Source organism: Odocoileus virginianus, unplaced genomic scaffold, assembly GCF_023699985.2.
Source record: "Odocoileus virginianus isolate 20LAN1187 ecotype Illinois unplaced genomic scaffold, Ovbor_1.2 Unplaced_Contig_13, whole genome shotgun sequence".
Lineage (NCBI taxonomy): Eukaryota > Metazoa > Chordata > Mammalia > Artiodactyla > Cervidae > Odocoileus > Odocoileus virginianus.
The window spans coordinates 967714-983209 of record NW_027224330.1 but is presented as its reverse complement, the minus strand read 5'-3'; the positions used below and the strand labels follow the sequence as shown (position 1 = coordinate 983209).

The 15496-nt window shown below is 40.6% G+C and overlaps 1 protein-coding gene and 1 pseudogene across 3 annotated transcripts in view; one reads left to right on the top strand and one right to left on the bottom strand.

Moving 5' to 3' along the window:
* The window catches only part of MARCHF1 (membrane associated ring-CH-type finger 1), a 1143673-nt gene that overhangs the window by 166404 nt on the left and 961773 nt on the right, over positions 1-15496 (top strand). The gene's annotated exons all lie outside the window — the stretch shown is intronic.
* LOC110148189 (probable ATP-dependent RNA helicase DDX23 pseudogene) lies at positions 4546-7752 on the bottom strand (annotated as a pseudogene).

Below are 15496 nucleotides of genomic sequence, written 5' to 3'. Positions count from 1 at the left end.
ATAATTGAATATATAGGGTTTGGCTTTTTTGTTGTTAATATTGTTATTAGCAAATTTGGAATAATGAGGGAAGAAAATGTGTTAACCTTCAATTAAAAATGTGTCTTATTTTGGAACTTTTAAGGTTAAAGTGCATTTGTTTTTTCACTGATCTCATGAAGTAATTTCTGAACAAAATGTCAGGAACACTGAGTAGATAGTTTTGTTTTTGAAAAAATAGGAATAATACCTTTAGAGGATCAGATTTAGCTTATTTACATATTCTAATGAACATATTATTAAATTTAACAGTACAGTATATTGTAGGACTTCTTTGGTGGCTCAGTGGTAAAGAGTCTGCTGGCCAATGCAAGAGATGTGAGTTTGATCCCTGAGTCAGGAATATTCACAGAAGAAGGAAATGACAGCTCACTCCAGTATTTTTGCCTGGGGAAGCCCATGGACAGAGAGGCCTGGCAGGACACAGTTCATGGGGTCACAAAACAGTCAGACATGACTTAGCAACTAAACAACACACAACACAGTATATTGTGATCTTCATTTTTTAATCCTCTTGATTGCTGGGACAAATAAATACTAGGGAATAAGTAACAATTGCTTTAAAAATGAAACATCCCCATTAGAGTTTCTTACATGTTCTTCTGAACATGGTAAACACTGAGCAATTTATCAATCCCAGGAGCCAATGCAGAATATATTACTCAATTACTTAAAAGTCATTATTCATTTATTCTTCTTCTGTTTATTTTCCTTCTTGACATATAAAATAATTATTTTGCATATGGAAATTCAGGTTGAGTGTCAGAAGCAGCTTGAGAATTTTTTGGCACCTTTGATAAATGTGGAGAGAAAATTAGGACATGCACAAAAAAAAAATTCTAAGAGAAGTGTTGCAATCATTTTTATACAAGAATTATTGGTCACCATCACCATTGTCATCATTACTAGATAGACATTTAAAAAGCTTTATTTAAAAAAAATTTTTTTTTAATTTTCTTAAAAAGCTTTAATGATAGGACATTTACTCTCATAATGCATCTTGGGGTAGATGCATATTAAATGCAGCTGCAGGAGCTTCAAGATGGGAGAGACTTGCTCAAGGTCACACACACACACACACACAAATTAATTGCAGGGTTAGAGAAAGAAATTTCATTACTCATGAAATGACATTACTAGGTCAAGTATATTGGTCACTAAATAACCTTATTATTCCACCAGTGTTTAGTGAAAAAAGTGTATGCTCTGATTTGATGAATGGGACAGTATTACAGATATAGTGTAAGTCAATTGTTTATTTAGCTAGGGCCTGACCTTTATATAACTTTAAGCAAATCACTTTAATTTCTAGATTTTTAAGAATATGATATTATTCAGTAGTGATTTCCCATATTTACTGAGTGTGGATTATTATGGGATGGTGCGGATAGATTATACTTTTCAATATGACCTCAACAGCATCTCACACTGCAGGTACTCAAGCTATGAGACTTTTTCATCCCCCATCAAAGATAGGGGTGTAATAATGCTCCCCTGATATCTAGGCTGGTCTTTGTCACTTACCTGTAACAAATAGAACACACCAAGTGAGATGATGCATGAACTCTGAGACCCAGATCAGAACCTTGGGACCCCTTCTGCCTTGGTCTGTTGGAGCACTCACTCTTCTTCCTCTCAAATGCACCCCCCTTGGGACTCCCAACTCATCCTGAGATCCCCTTCTCCCTGAAAGGTCACATGAAGCATTGACAATCCTGAGCTCAGTCTGTACATCATTCCAGCACTGATGCCACACTTCATTCAAGAAGGAACCTGCAAATGATACTAGATCCCGGTTCTTCGAGTCTTCTGAGATCCCTGGAAGCTCAGATTAGATACAAGCAATCTGCACAGCATGCTGTCCAAATTCCTAACCTACAAAATATAGAAGCAAAATAAAATGGTTGTTGTTTATTCTACTAAGTTTTGGGAATTTGCTATGCAGAAATAGACGATGTGAACGGATGATGAAAATAAATTTTGGACAGAGTACAAATGGTTGTAACTATCTCTTGAGATCTCTGCTGGAGCAGGGAGCTTTTGATAGTGTAAGTGTAGAGACAGGTAACAGTGTCATCACCACCAAACATGTTGTGATTCTTTTGCATGAGACATCTTATCCCTGGGTGTCAGCAGCCTGATCAATTGCACATCTTTTCCATGAAATTGGTTATCTCCTTCACACATTCTGCCTGTTTGGATCAACAAAACTAAGAGAATAAGCACTGGTCTGTGAAATACCTACAGCAGTGAATGGGCAGTGATCTTTGAATTTGGGACATGCCTATATTGATTAACAATCTTCATAGAAACTTCAGAAGATGAAATTAATTTTGATATAGAGGCAAAACCTCTTGGAAAATAGCAACTTGGGTAGGAGAGGGGAAGTCCTACCCTTACCCAGAATCCCTCAACAGGCTTTCTATATCTGGTTGTTTCATTCACTACCCCTCCTGCTAGGGTTTATTCAAGTAATAATGAAAGGGTCAAAATAAACCTCTGAAGAAAACAGCAAAATTCTGACCAATACATACACCATGATTCTACTTTTGTAAAATCCACTTGTGTGTTTGTGTACACGCATGCAAGAAATCTATGTGTGATAGAGTGAAAAATACCCTTTATGGGAATATACTACATTGCTGAGAGTGGGTAATTACCTCTAAAGAGGAATTAGAAAAGCTGAGAGAGCAGGTTAGGAAATGAGGATTAAATCTCTTCCTCTACCACTCTGTCTTTCCCACTCTCTGCCTCTTCCTCTCTTCCACACTCCCTCCCTTCCTATCTTGTGCTGGATATGGCAGAACTAAATTATAATAATATAGATCTAGATTTTGGTACCTCCTAGATTTTTGCTGTTGAAGACTCGGTCTCCTAGCAAACATGTATGTTGCACGTTTGATCAGACATCCATTCCATGTCACTGAAGATGCCCTTGGAATCCTTTGTTTCAACTAGTATGGAGTCAACCAGGTCCATGTAGCCTCCAGTAGACTTCCTGAGGTACAACATGACAGCCATTCACCTTGTGCCCCAGCTGCCCACCGGTTTTCCCTGCCCAAGGGCTGCTTTGCTGATTCCAAAGTATGGGGTGCTTAGCACATGTGCACATGAAGCTCAGAAGTGTGACGGACTTAACAGTCCTTCACAGACTCTTTTTACTAGTGAAAAAGGGAAGCAGTGGGTAACTATCTCCAGCCTCTTCTGCCAAAAGATTTATGGACTGCTATAAGATTTACTTTTGGTTTCAAGTTAGGAGGACTCACTGGCAAGATAACCATTCTATATTCTAGTCAGTAAGAAATAAGGAAATTTATTATATTAATAGTAAGTTGCAGTAAGAGGACAAGTAATATAATAAGAGATTATATATATATATATATATATATATATATATATATGTATACATATATATATATATATATATACAATATAACAAGAAATGAAATACACATTACCAAATTGGAGAAACACTTACACCCAGATTCAAGCAATGCTGGAAGGCCCCTTGAACAGCAATCTGGAGTTCCCAATAGGGAGGTCCCAGGTAATGTGTCCACCCCACAGGTGAGACCTGAGAGTGACATCCAGAGGAGTCTGGCTTTTATTACCAAGACAGCAGCTGCCAATCATCAGCTTACATGCAAAGATGCAGCTCCGGTTATTATGTTAAAAAATTGTACCTCTAGTTGTAAGTCTCAGAGTGCTCGCTGATCCCTCAGAACTGGCCAGATTCCCAAAGGCCAGGAAGCTTCATGACTTACTCTCTTCCTTTGACTTATTCCCTTGATTATCTGTTGGTTCCCAAGACCTACATTTCTGCTGGTCAGCAACTTGGCTTGTAACTCCTGTCAGGGTCTCTGTCCAAAGGTCTGTTGTTGCCTCTGAAGTCTGAACAAGACTCTTCCATTAATTTCCCCAATGTTTCGCCAATGCCACCTGCGCCCCCACCCCACCCCCCGGCCTCTGGCCCCACAGATGAATATTCTAAGATGAAGTTTCTGTGGTTATCCAGAAGACAATTCTATGAGATTTCAGTCACATTGCTTTAGCTAGTTTGATAAAGCATCCTCACATTATCTTTTCCTCCTATCTGATTTCACTCTCATAGTCCTGAACTGGTGTTGCCTGGGATCGCATTTCTTTAAAATTAGTAGCATATGAATCTATGCTTCAACTCTGCTTTTTTCTAAACCCCAAATAAAACACATAGAAAAAGAGAAATTTCTAAATTTTAGGTCTCTTTTCAAAATCTCAACTACCTATTATCTTGACAAACTATTGTCAAAATATTAAAACTGGGGCCAAATTTTAATCAATATGACATAAATGTGTTCTGAGTGGCCACTGTGCAAAAATGTTAATTGCAAAAAGTGAAAATTAAAGTTTCACTCCAGTGGAAGTCATTTCTTGATAGAGTAATTGGTGGGAACTAAAGTAACATGAAACAACTGACAGGTTCTAAATAGGAAAAGGAGTGTCACAAGACTGTCTATTGTCACCCTGTTTTGTTTTGTTTTTAATATTCGTGTGTTTATTCTCAGAACATACAAACTCATCTTCTCAGAGAATAGAAAACAGAAATTTCACTGACTTCATGATGGACTCAGCCAGCTCACCCTGTCCCCTCATCTACTATAAAAATTCCCTGGGTGAGGGATGCCTCAAGTGCACAACACCCCTTGGCACAGGGGCCATGCACAACTCTAAGCAAGGATCTTGACTTGTTTTATAATCCAAAAGGGCAAACAGCTGTCAAAATGACAGTATGAGTCCAAGGTCCATTATCCTCAGTACCCAATTCCCTGGGTCATCTAGGGCAACAATGGTGCCATAGCTTAGGCAGTCAAGTCTGTGCCAAATAAGTTCCAGCCCAGCAGCCAGGTTTTTGTTCAGTCTGGGAGGCGATGCCAATTGGCTGCCCCTTTAACTGGCAAGAGCTGATGGCCCGATGCAATCCCAAAGCCCGCCTGAGGGGCAGAACTGGGCCAAAACCCTGGCAGTTTGTTCTGCCTGCCTCCTGGAGCAGCTTCCTCCCCTTTGACAGATGTGCACTCAGGCCTTCAGACCTGAGGGCCTGGACCAGGGAGTCTGATTTCTTCCTAAGCTCCTGGAAGAGTGAGGACCTGGGAAGAGATGTGAGGGTTCTGAAGAACAGGCTCCAGAGCATGGCCCTGAACCCCAGGGCGAGTGCTGTGTCGGCAAAGATGGTCTCTTCCCGGCGCTTCTTGATGAGGATGGTGCCTGGTTTATGCTGGGCGTCAGGATGGTTGGCTAGCTCTGGCAGGCAGGAGGACACTGGGCTCTCCAGAATGGCTTGCTTCAGCTCATAGAACACAGCAGAGTCCTCTTTGGTGAGGAAGGTGATGGCCACACCACTCTTGCCTGCTCATCCTGTGCAGCCAATACGGTGAATGTAATCCTCAATGTTCTTGGCCATGTCATAGTTGACGACCATAGATACATCTTGGATGTCGATACCACGACCCGCCACATCTGTAGCCACCAAAATATCCTTGACCCCAGCCTTGAGGTTGGATAGTGCAAACTCTCTTTGCTCCTGGCCTTTTCCACCGTGCAGCGTGCAAGCGTTGTACCCCATCTTCTCCAGGGATTTGGCCAAAACATCACAGCCCTTCTTCTGGTTGACAAAAATGATGATGGGTGGATCAAAGCCTTGCTCCAAGATTGCCAGCAGCTTTTTCCTCTTTCCGGACTCTGACATGAGGAAGACTTTCTGTTCCACACATTCATGGGGCTTGCCTGCAGAACCAATGTATACCATAGCAGGTCACCGAAGATAATTCCGGGCCAGATGCCCTACCGCTGGAGGCATGGTGGCCGTGAACATGACTGTTTGGTAGTACTTGTGTTTTCCTGACTCAAAGTTGGCCAGCATCTTCTCAGGGTCCTCGGCCTCATCTGTGTCTGGCTTCTGATTGCTGACAGGCATGTGCTCCAGGATCTTCTGGACGTCTGGCTCAAAGCCCATGTCAATCATCCTGTCTGCCTCGTCCAGAACCACATAGGTACAGCGGCTCAGCACCAGGTAGCGGTTCTCTAGCACATCGATCAGACGTCCTCGGGGTAGCAATCACTATCTCACAGCCCATGCACAGCCAGAGGCCCTGGTCTACCCTGGAGATGCCGCCAGTGATGGCCACGGTGCAGATGCCCAGCAGCTTCCCAAACTTGATGGTCTCTTCCTCAATCTGTGCGCCAGCTCACGAGTGGCAGCCAGGATGATAGCGTAAGGGCTCTGGTCGGACTCTTCGATCCTGTCAATTTGGGAGAGAGTGGTAATCCAGACCAGCAATGGGATGAGGAAGGCTGCTGTCTTGCTGCTGCCAGTCTCAGCCACTCCAATGATGTCACGATTCTGTAGCCCAGTGGGGATTGCCTGACGCTTGATAGGTGTTGGTTCCTTGTAGTCACACTTATCCATGACCTCAAAGACGTGTGGAGGCAGAGAAGTCTTTCCAGGATCAGATGGGATTGGGTATCCTGCCACCTTTGGTGGTGATGCTATAGTCCTCGCGGAAGATCCTCCAGTCCCTGTCCATCATCTCATCCAACTTTTTCTGGGACCAATGCCAATCATCCCAGCGTTGCTTGGCTCCCTTCTTTCGAAGTTTGCGGAGTCTTGCCCCCTCCTGATCCTTTTCTTCCAGTGTCCGCCTCTTCTCCATTAGGTCTCCATAGAAACGCGACTGCTCTCGTTTCTGCTGCTTCAGGTCAATGCCTGCAATGAAGCCTCGCCCCAACAACTGTACCTGGTGCCGTTCTTTGTACAAGGAGTCGTAGTCGATGGAAGTGTCCTCAGATGCATCCCACTCAAAGACAAACTTTCGGTCGTTGAGATGCCTTGTCCGGCGCCGCTTCTTGATGCCACCGAGGTAACGCTCCTTAATGGCGTGCAGCTCCTTGCTCTTCTCCTTCTCCTCCTGGATCTTCTGCCGCCCTTCTCATCCTCATTCCCATTGGTCTCCCTCTCCATCCTCTCTCTGCGCTCCCGACGTTCCCGTTCCTGAGGGTCTTCCAACATTTTCCTGCCCAAGTCTTGGAACTGCTTCCTTTTCTTCCTCTCTTCTTCAAGCATCCTCTGCCGCTCCTCCACCTCCTGTTGCCATCGCTTCAGGGCTTCAGCCTCTGGTTCTGCTTTGGAGAGGAACTTGGGCTTGGCCTCGGCTTCCTCCTTGGCCTTTTTCTTGGCCAGAAGTTATTCCAGGGGTAATGGCTGGGCCTTAGGCTTCTTATCACCATGTTCACCCTCTTCATCCCTTCTAGAGTCGCTGCCTTTCCGAGATTTAAAATCTTTTCCTCGTCCAAGAGATAAACTGGATCGATTGCGGTCCTTGTCCCTTCGGTGCCCATCCTCATCCCGGTCTCGGTCTTTCTTATTCCGATCTCCTTCCTTATCTCGCTCTCTCTCTTTGAGCCTACGATCTCTTTCCGTAGACTTGGATCGGGAACAGGAGCGAGAACGGCTGATTCCTCTACGCCTATCCCTTGAACGATGCCGTTTCCTGTCTTTAGATGGGGAAGACTTCCGGTCTCGGTCTCTATCGCGGTCTCTGTCAGGAGTCCGAGATCGCTTCCTTTCCTCCTTGGAAGGTGATGCATCACGGTCCTTCTTATCAGCCAGCTCTCCTGCCATCACTCTTGAGCCCAAACCGCCCAACGTGGCCTCAACGTCACAGGAGTAGTCGCCATCTTTCCGGTTTCCTGGTCGCGGACTGCTGTCACCCTGTTTTTTTAACTTATATGCAGAGTACATCATGCAAAATGCTGGACTGGATGAATCACAAGCTGGAATCAAGATTTCCAGGAGAAATATCAACAACCTCAGATATGCAGATGATACCACCCTAATGGCAGAAAGTGAAGAGGAACTAAGGAGCCTCTTGATGAGAGTGAAAGAAGAAAGTGAAAAAGCTAGCTTAAAACTCAATATTCAAAAAAACTAAGATCATAGCATCCAGTCAGATCATTTCACAGCAAATAGAAGGGGGAAAAGTGAAAGCAGTGACAGATTTTATTTTCTTGGGCTCCAAAATCACTGCAGATTGTTACTATATCCTTGAAATTAAAAGATATTTGCTCTTGAAAAGCTGTGATAAACCTAAACAGCATATTGAAAAGCAGAGACATCACTTTGCCAACAAAAGTCCATATAGTCAAAGCTATGGTTTTTCCAGTAGTCATGTACAGATGTGAGAGTTGGACCATAAAGAAGGCTGAGTGCTGAAAAATTGATGCTTTTGAATTGTGGTGCTGGAGAAGATGCTTGAGAGTCCCTTGGACTGCAAGGAGATCAAACCAGTCAATCCTAAAGGAAATCAACACTGACTATTTCCTAGAAGGACTGATTCTGAAGCTCCAATACTTTGGTCACCTGATATGAAGAGCTGACTCATTGGAAAAGACCCTGATGCTGGGAAAGACTGAAAGCAGAAGTAGAGGGGGCGGGGCAGAGGAGGAGATTGCTGAATAACATAATCAACTCAATAGACATGAATTTGAGCAAACTCTGGGAGATAGTGAAGGAGAGAGGTTCTTGGTGTACTGAAGGCTATGGGGCTGCAGAGTCAGAAATAACTTATCAAATGAACAAGGTAAGAATGACTAAGGATCACTGATTTCCTCAGGAATTAAGAGACATGCAGAGGAAGAAGACATAGTTCTTGTTAAAGATGAGCACTGGGAGTGATGTGAGAAACCTGGGAAGGAGTGATTACCTGGAAGCAGAGTTCAAATGATGCAGGAATGTGAAGTGAGGTGAATGAAAAGCCTCCATTGGAATTGTTTTGAAAGCTTTTCCAGGCATCAGTATTTATTGTGTAAAACCATCTCTAAAATATGACTAAAATTCTTTCAGAACATTACCAAATACAATAAAAGACAAAATATATTCAAGCTACACCACATGCTGGTACTTTGAGGTCACTTCTAAGAACTTGTTTACTACGTATATTTTAATGGAAAAAATCCTACAATTTGTGAGTTAAAATGAGCTTGAAGACACTCATTGACGGGATGGGGATAAAACAACATGGCTGACTGATGGCAAAGCTGGACGGGAGCCTAGATCTCCTGGTTCATATCCTGTGTGTCCCTTGAGGTTGTACAATCCCTGAAATGTCTGTCTGTCTTACTTGTCCACAAGTCCAGTGTCTGTCTCAATACTTAGCACTAAAAAGTGCTCAATGAACATTTATTGAATTAATAAATAGCTATAAATGTTTAAGTCACAGATGCTATATTGCTATATTTAAACTTGCATTTATCAATGCAAGAAGAAATGCTTTCTGTAAAATAATAGTATTTAATTAAGAATACTTTTTTGCTGTCTGCAAGGTCTTCATCAATATAAAATTATTAAGTTCTAGGAAATTGCTAAGGAGGTCAAAGATATGAAAGAAAAATAAGACACGCATACATACCTTTAAAAAAAATTCTGTGAGTTTTTAGGCTCACAGGAAAATAATAGAGAGTCTATTTTAACATCAGTGCTTGCTTCAGATGTCATAGGTTTATTACCAGACATGTTGACAGATTCATGATTTAGATGGGTTACCAAAGTCTCTAAGTTCAATGAATGCATTTTCAATTTTTTTCAAAACACTTTCATATGCTCAAAACATGTTTGAATTACTGGTAATGTACTGCTTCCCGAAGCAATCTGAACACTGCATAATCCAGAAGGAAAATCAAAGATGTCAAGGACAGCCTAGTTCTAGTTATGTCATCACACAATTAAGAAGATGTCAAACCACATGATTAGATGATCTCTATGGATGCATTTCCTTTTCTTTTCTTTCTTTTCTTTTTCTTTCTTTTTTTTTTTTTTGACATACTACTGAAGTTTTTTAAAAGTTCTCAAATACTGAAAAGACTATAATAAAAGAATTAACTACTGGCAGATTTTGAAATAATGTTTTTTAAAACCACAGGACAGCCTCAAGTATTGTTACCAAACCTATCTTGGGTCCAGTTGCCTGTGCACAGTAAGGTCAATCTACTGACACAGAGTTGTAGTAAAGGAAAGTGCAGCATGAATTGTAAGGTTCCAGACCAGAAGTCCAGGGCAGCTAATGCTCAAAAAACTTGATCTCCCCAGTGAGTTTTAGCAAATTCATTTTAAAAGCTAAGTGAGGATGAGATTTGCAGGATGTGTGACAAGCTTGTGCACAATTCTCTGATTAGTTGATTATGAATTAACAGAGCAGGGACACAAGGGTTAACATTGTCAATCTTCAGTCCCTAGCAAGTCTAGGGCCTCATGGTCATCAAATAGTTAATGCCTACCTTTGGTGGAGATTTTCACATCTGTAAAATAATTCAGAAATGTGCATCAGACACTTTGATCTGAGTACTTCAGAGAGGAGATAAAGCAAATGATATAAGGGATGGGTCTGTCCCAGGAAGGCCCCATAGAGTCCTAATCAGTTACACTATCTGCATACAGGAAGGAAATAATAAATAAGTAGTTATGCATTTATCCAAACAAAATCCAAAGTTCTTGAAGTAAAGATAATGTGCTTGATCATGACACAGCCACTTTGCCCCTCATTCAGAGCCTATTCACTTTTATTGATAAAAGTTTAAATAGAACCTCAGTCTGCAAATTAAGAAGAACAACAGGAAAACTTTCAAATTGAAAAGATTTGACACTAATAGATAGTCTTTTGTTGTTGTTGTTTTTTAAATACTTATTTATGACTATATGGGTTTTCAATGTTATGTGTGGGCATTATCCAGTATTAGTGAGCAGGGGCTACTCTCTAATGTGGTGCACAGGCTTCTCTTGTTGCAGAGAGCAGGCTCTATGGACCGCAGGCTTCAGTAGTTGTGGCATGTGGGTTTATTTGCCCTACCGCATGTGGGATCTTCCCAGACCAGGGACCAAACCCAAGTCCCCTGCATTGGCAGGCAGATTGCTGACCTCTAGACCACAAGGGAAGTCCAAAAGTCCTTCTTTTAATCCAAAATATCAATGGCATATTTGATCAGAATTGGGTAATTTAGATTTTATTTTATATGCTTATAAACACACATTGTTTTTAAAGACCAACATCAGTAACAAGGGATAAATGGAACTTTTCTAATCTCTAATTTGTTTAGATGATATTTAACTTTCGTCTACTTTCTAAAGAAGATAAAGGACATCAATAAATATAAACCAACTGCATTAGTGATTAAAATGTAATGTCATAAAAGAATGTCTTATGAGGATCCAGTTCTTTCCTTGTAAATAAATTCACATTGTGCTTAAGTGGTAAGGTTAAGCTAGTTTGTCATTTGGAAACTTAAGCCTTTTGGCATACAAAATCTAGAAAATATCAATATGAATAAAGCTACCTGATTATTGATTCAATTTCCTAATAAATTCATAAATTCACCACATTTCTCTCTGTTTTCTATTCTAGTATTTACTCACCACTGACATAGGGAGGAATGGGTTCCCAAGTGATTTTATATTCTGAATTTACTTTTGAATTAAACTCAGAAGTTATTCACACAATAGAACTAGAATCTACAGTGTTGGGAAATTATCAATGTATATGTGGTTTTAAATAAATTAATTCCATATGAATTTCTACTTAGAACTTATAATGGGGACTTTATAATAAAATTCTAGAATCATTGACCACACTTTTTTTTCCAATTGCATTTAATTTTGTTGAAGAATAAAAATGTTTTCTTCTTCCCTTCTAGGTTATTTAACTGGCATAATAGTTAAATGAAGCAGATTAATACGAGAAAAACAACAACAAAAATTAACAACATATATACCTCTTGAATACATGGGAGAGACCCAAGAAAACTTAGTGACTTTGAAGTGACTAAACGCTCACCTGAATAGCATTTTTAGTTAAAGACAAAGAATGTTGAGAGTGGAAGTTCACTTAAGGGGGATTATCAGGAAAAGCTATGTAAAGAAAAGCAAGGTTGATATGTAGATACAAATCATTGTCTTCTGCATTGATAAGAGTTTCTAGAGATAAGGCCATCCTCCTCCTCCTATTACAGTATACCCTTATAAAAGTAAATTTCCCTTATACCTGTAAATGTCTCTTACAAAAGTTTTCAGAGCTTCATCTATATCTTCTATTTCTTAAGAATAACCAGCTTAAAATAATCCTCATACCAAAAAGACATATTCTCTGGTGTCAAATTTTGAAAATTGAATCTTTCTCACAAGAAATTTCATAGTCCAGAAGCTAAGTTTACAGATTACTCCCATCATATTAAACCACCTCAGTACTGAGACTAGTTCCGCTCAGTTAAACAGTCTGTCTCACCTCAGGAGGTGGTTGTGCATGTGGGCTTAGAAATGTAGGTATTTAATAAGAAACATGTCTATGAAAACAAAAGAAAAACAAGAGTTAATGATTAAAGTGAATTATAAACCCAGGGTCTGAGTCCTAAGAGCTGCCAATATAGATTTCTAGATGTCAGGCTCAAAGGACCTTCAGATGAAGTGAGAGCAGGCAGTGTCAATCTGATAGATTTTCCTGATTTATATTTTGAATGTCTCTGATGTCATGGAGTTATTTTTACTGAGTTCAACCCTGGTCTACTTCACATATAGCAAGCTGATAATCAGGAGATGAGGTGTTGAGGCAAGGAATAGAGACTTGGTTCAGAATCCAGGGTGTCCCAGAAGATGATGCTCTAGAGTCCTAGAGTATCTTATCAGGGTCCAGGTGCTAATGTCTTTTACATAACAGAGAGGGGAAGAAGGTGTGGAAGTAAAAAGGCCATAAGTCTTGCAAAATATCTCCCAGTTTGGCCAGCCTTGGGAAGGGAATGTGTTAATTTCTCTTTTCTGCAACCATTCACAGGTGGTCAGGGTATTTTCCTGTGACTTGAACAAAGACACTTTAGTTTAATATCCATGCAGAGGGGCAGATTCCCAAGGGCAGGCCATTGTGTATGCTTGCAGCTAGAGACAGCATCCTTCTAGTATAGCAACAAAAGCAAAGGTTAAAGTATAAGAAACAGATCAAACATGGAGTCAGATTTTGTCTTCCCTGTTTCAGTAGCCTAGTAAACTTCTGAGTGGCCAATACAGCAACAGGCACAAAGCAGACTGTGCTGATGAACTACTGTGGTGATTTCACCATTGTTTATATCAAGTTGTCCAGCATCAGTTTACAGAGCTTCAGGGAAGAGGACAGTTTTAATTTTCAATTATTCCAAGTTAAAAAGATAGGTGAGAATTGAAAACACTAGTTTGGAGATGTGTAGGCAGACTTGGAGGAAACCTGATAAATTTAGGATCCAGGACACTTTACAAGTAAACAAAAAAATCTCAAAGACAATGAACAACAGTAGAATCTAATATCCACAGAGGTGTGCTATTGAAACATAATATTTTTCTGTAAAATAATCCTTATTTCTACCAAAGACTAGCCAAATTAAGATTAATTTGTTTGCACAATAAATCTAGATTCAATAAAATTGTCCTGGCTATTTACAAAAGTGTAGCAAGAATAGTGATTGTATAGGCTGTTTTAACTCTATGTTGCTGAAACTTTTATGAGGAATGTCTTATTTAAATGTTTAACAATCTCTTCAGGATAAGAACATTCTTTGGCATTGCCTTTCTTTGGGATTGGAATGAAAACTGACATTATCAGGTCCTGTTGACACTGTTGAGTTTTCCAAATTTGCTGGCATATTGAGTGTGGCACTTTAACAGCATTATCTTTTAGGATTTGAAATATCTCAAACAGAATTTCATCACTTCCCCTAGCTTTGTTCATAGTGATGCCTTCTAAGGCCCACTTGACTCCCCACCCGAGGATGTCAGGGTCTAGGTGAGTGATCACACCATTGTGGTTATCCAGATCATTAAGATTTTTTTGTTTAGTTCTGTGTGCTCTTGCCACCTCTTCTTAATATCTTCTTCTTTTGTTAGATCCATACCATTTCTGCCCTTTATTGTGCCCAGCTTTGCAAAAAATGTTTCCTTGGTATCACTAGTTTTCTTGAAGGAGAAAGAGGAGGGTTAATGGAGGAGGTCACCATTACCCCTACCGTAGTTTTGCCTTAGGCCAAGCTGTAGGGAGGGAACACAGCCCCACCCATCAGCATCAAATTGGATTAAAGATTTATTGATCATGGCCTTGCCACCAGAGCAAGACCCAGTTTCCACCACAATTTCTTGCATTAGGAACCTTCCACAAGCCTCTTATCCTCATTCATCAGAGGGAAGACAGAATGAAAACCATAATCACAGAAAACTAACCAAACTGATCACATGGATCACAGCCTTGTCTAACTCAATGAAACTATGAGTCACACTGTGTAGAACCACCCAAAATGGATGGGTCATGGTGCAGCATTCTGACAAAAAGTGGCCCACTGGAGAAGGGAATGGCAAACCACTTCAACATTCTTGCTTTGAGAATCCCATGAACAGTATGAAAAGGCAAAAAGATAGACCACTGACAGATGAACTCCCCAAGTCAGGAGGTGCCCCATATGCTACTGGAGAAGAGTGGAGAAATATCTCCAGAAGGAATGAAGAGGCTGAGCCAAAGTGGAAATAACACCCAGTTGTGGATGTGTCTGGTGGTGAAAGTAAAGTCCAATGCTGTAAAGAACAATATTGCACAGGAACCTGGAATGTTAGGTCCATGAATCAAGGTGAATTGGAAGTGGTCAAACAGGAGATGGCAAGAGTGAAGATCGACATTTTAGAAATCAGGGAACTAGAATGGACCAGAATTGGTGAATTTAAATCAGATGACCATTATATCTACTACTGTGGGCAAGCATCCATTAGAAGAAATAGAGTAACCCTCATAGTCAACAGAAGAGTCCAAAATGCAGGTACTTGGGTGCAGTCTTGAAAATGACAGGACAATCTCAGTTCTTTTCGAAGGCAAAGCATTCAATATGACAGCAATCCAAGTCTATGCCCCAACTGCTAATGCCAAAGAAGCTGAAGTTGAACAGTTCTATGAAGACCTACAAGACCTTCTAGAACTAACACACACAAAAAAGATGTCCTTTTCATCATAGGGGACTGGAATGCAAAAGTAGGAAGTCAAGAGATACCTGAAGAAACAGAAAGTTTGGCCTTGAAGTACAAAATGAATCAGGGAAAGGCTAACAGAGTTTTGCCAAAAGAACACACTGGTCATAGCAAACACCCTCTTCCAACAACATAAGAGATGACTCTACACATAGACATCACCAAATGGTCAATACTGAAATCAGATTGATTATATTCTTTGCAGCTGAAGATGGAGAAGCTCTATAGAGTCGACAAAAAGAACTGATTCTGTCTCCAATCATGAATTTGTTATTGCAAAATTCAGATTTAAATGGAAGAAAGTAGGGAAAACCACTGGGCCATTCCCCCCCCCATAAGAATTCCGTAAATTCTTATCCAGTTCAATGGTACAGTCTTAAAGTTTTCAGAAACCTGTGTTTGTCAAAA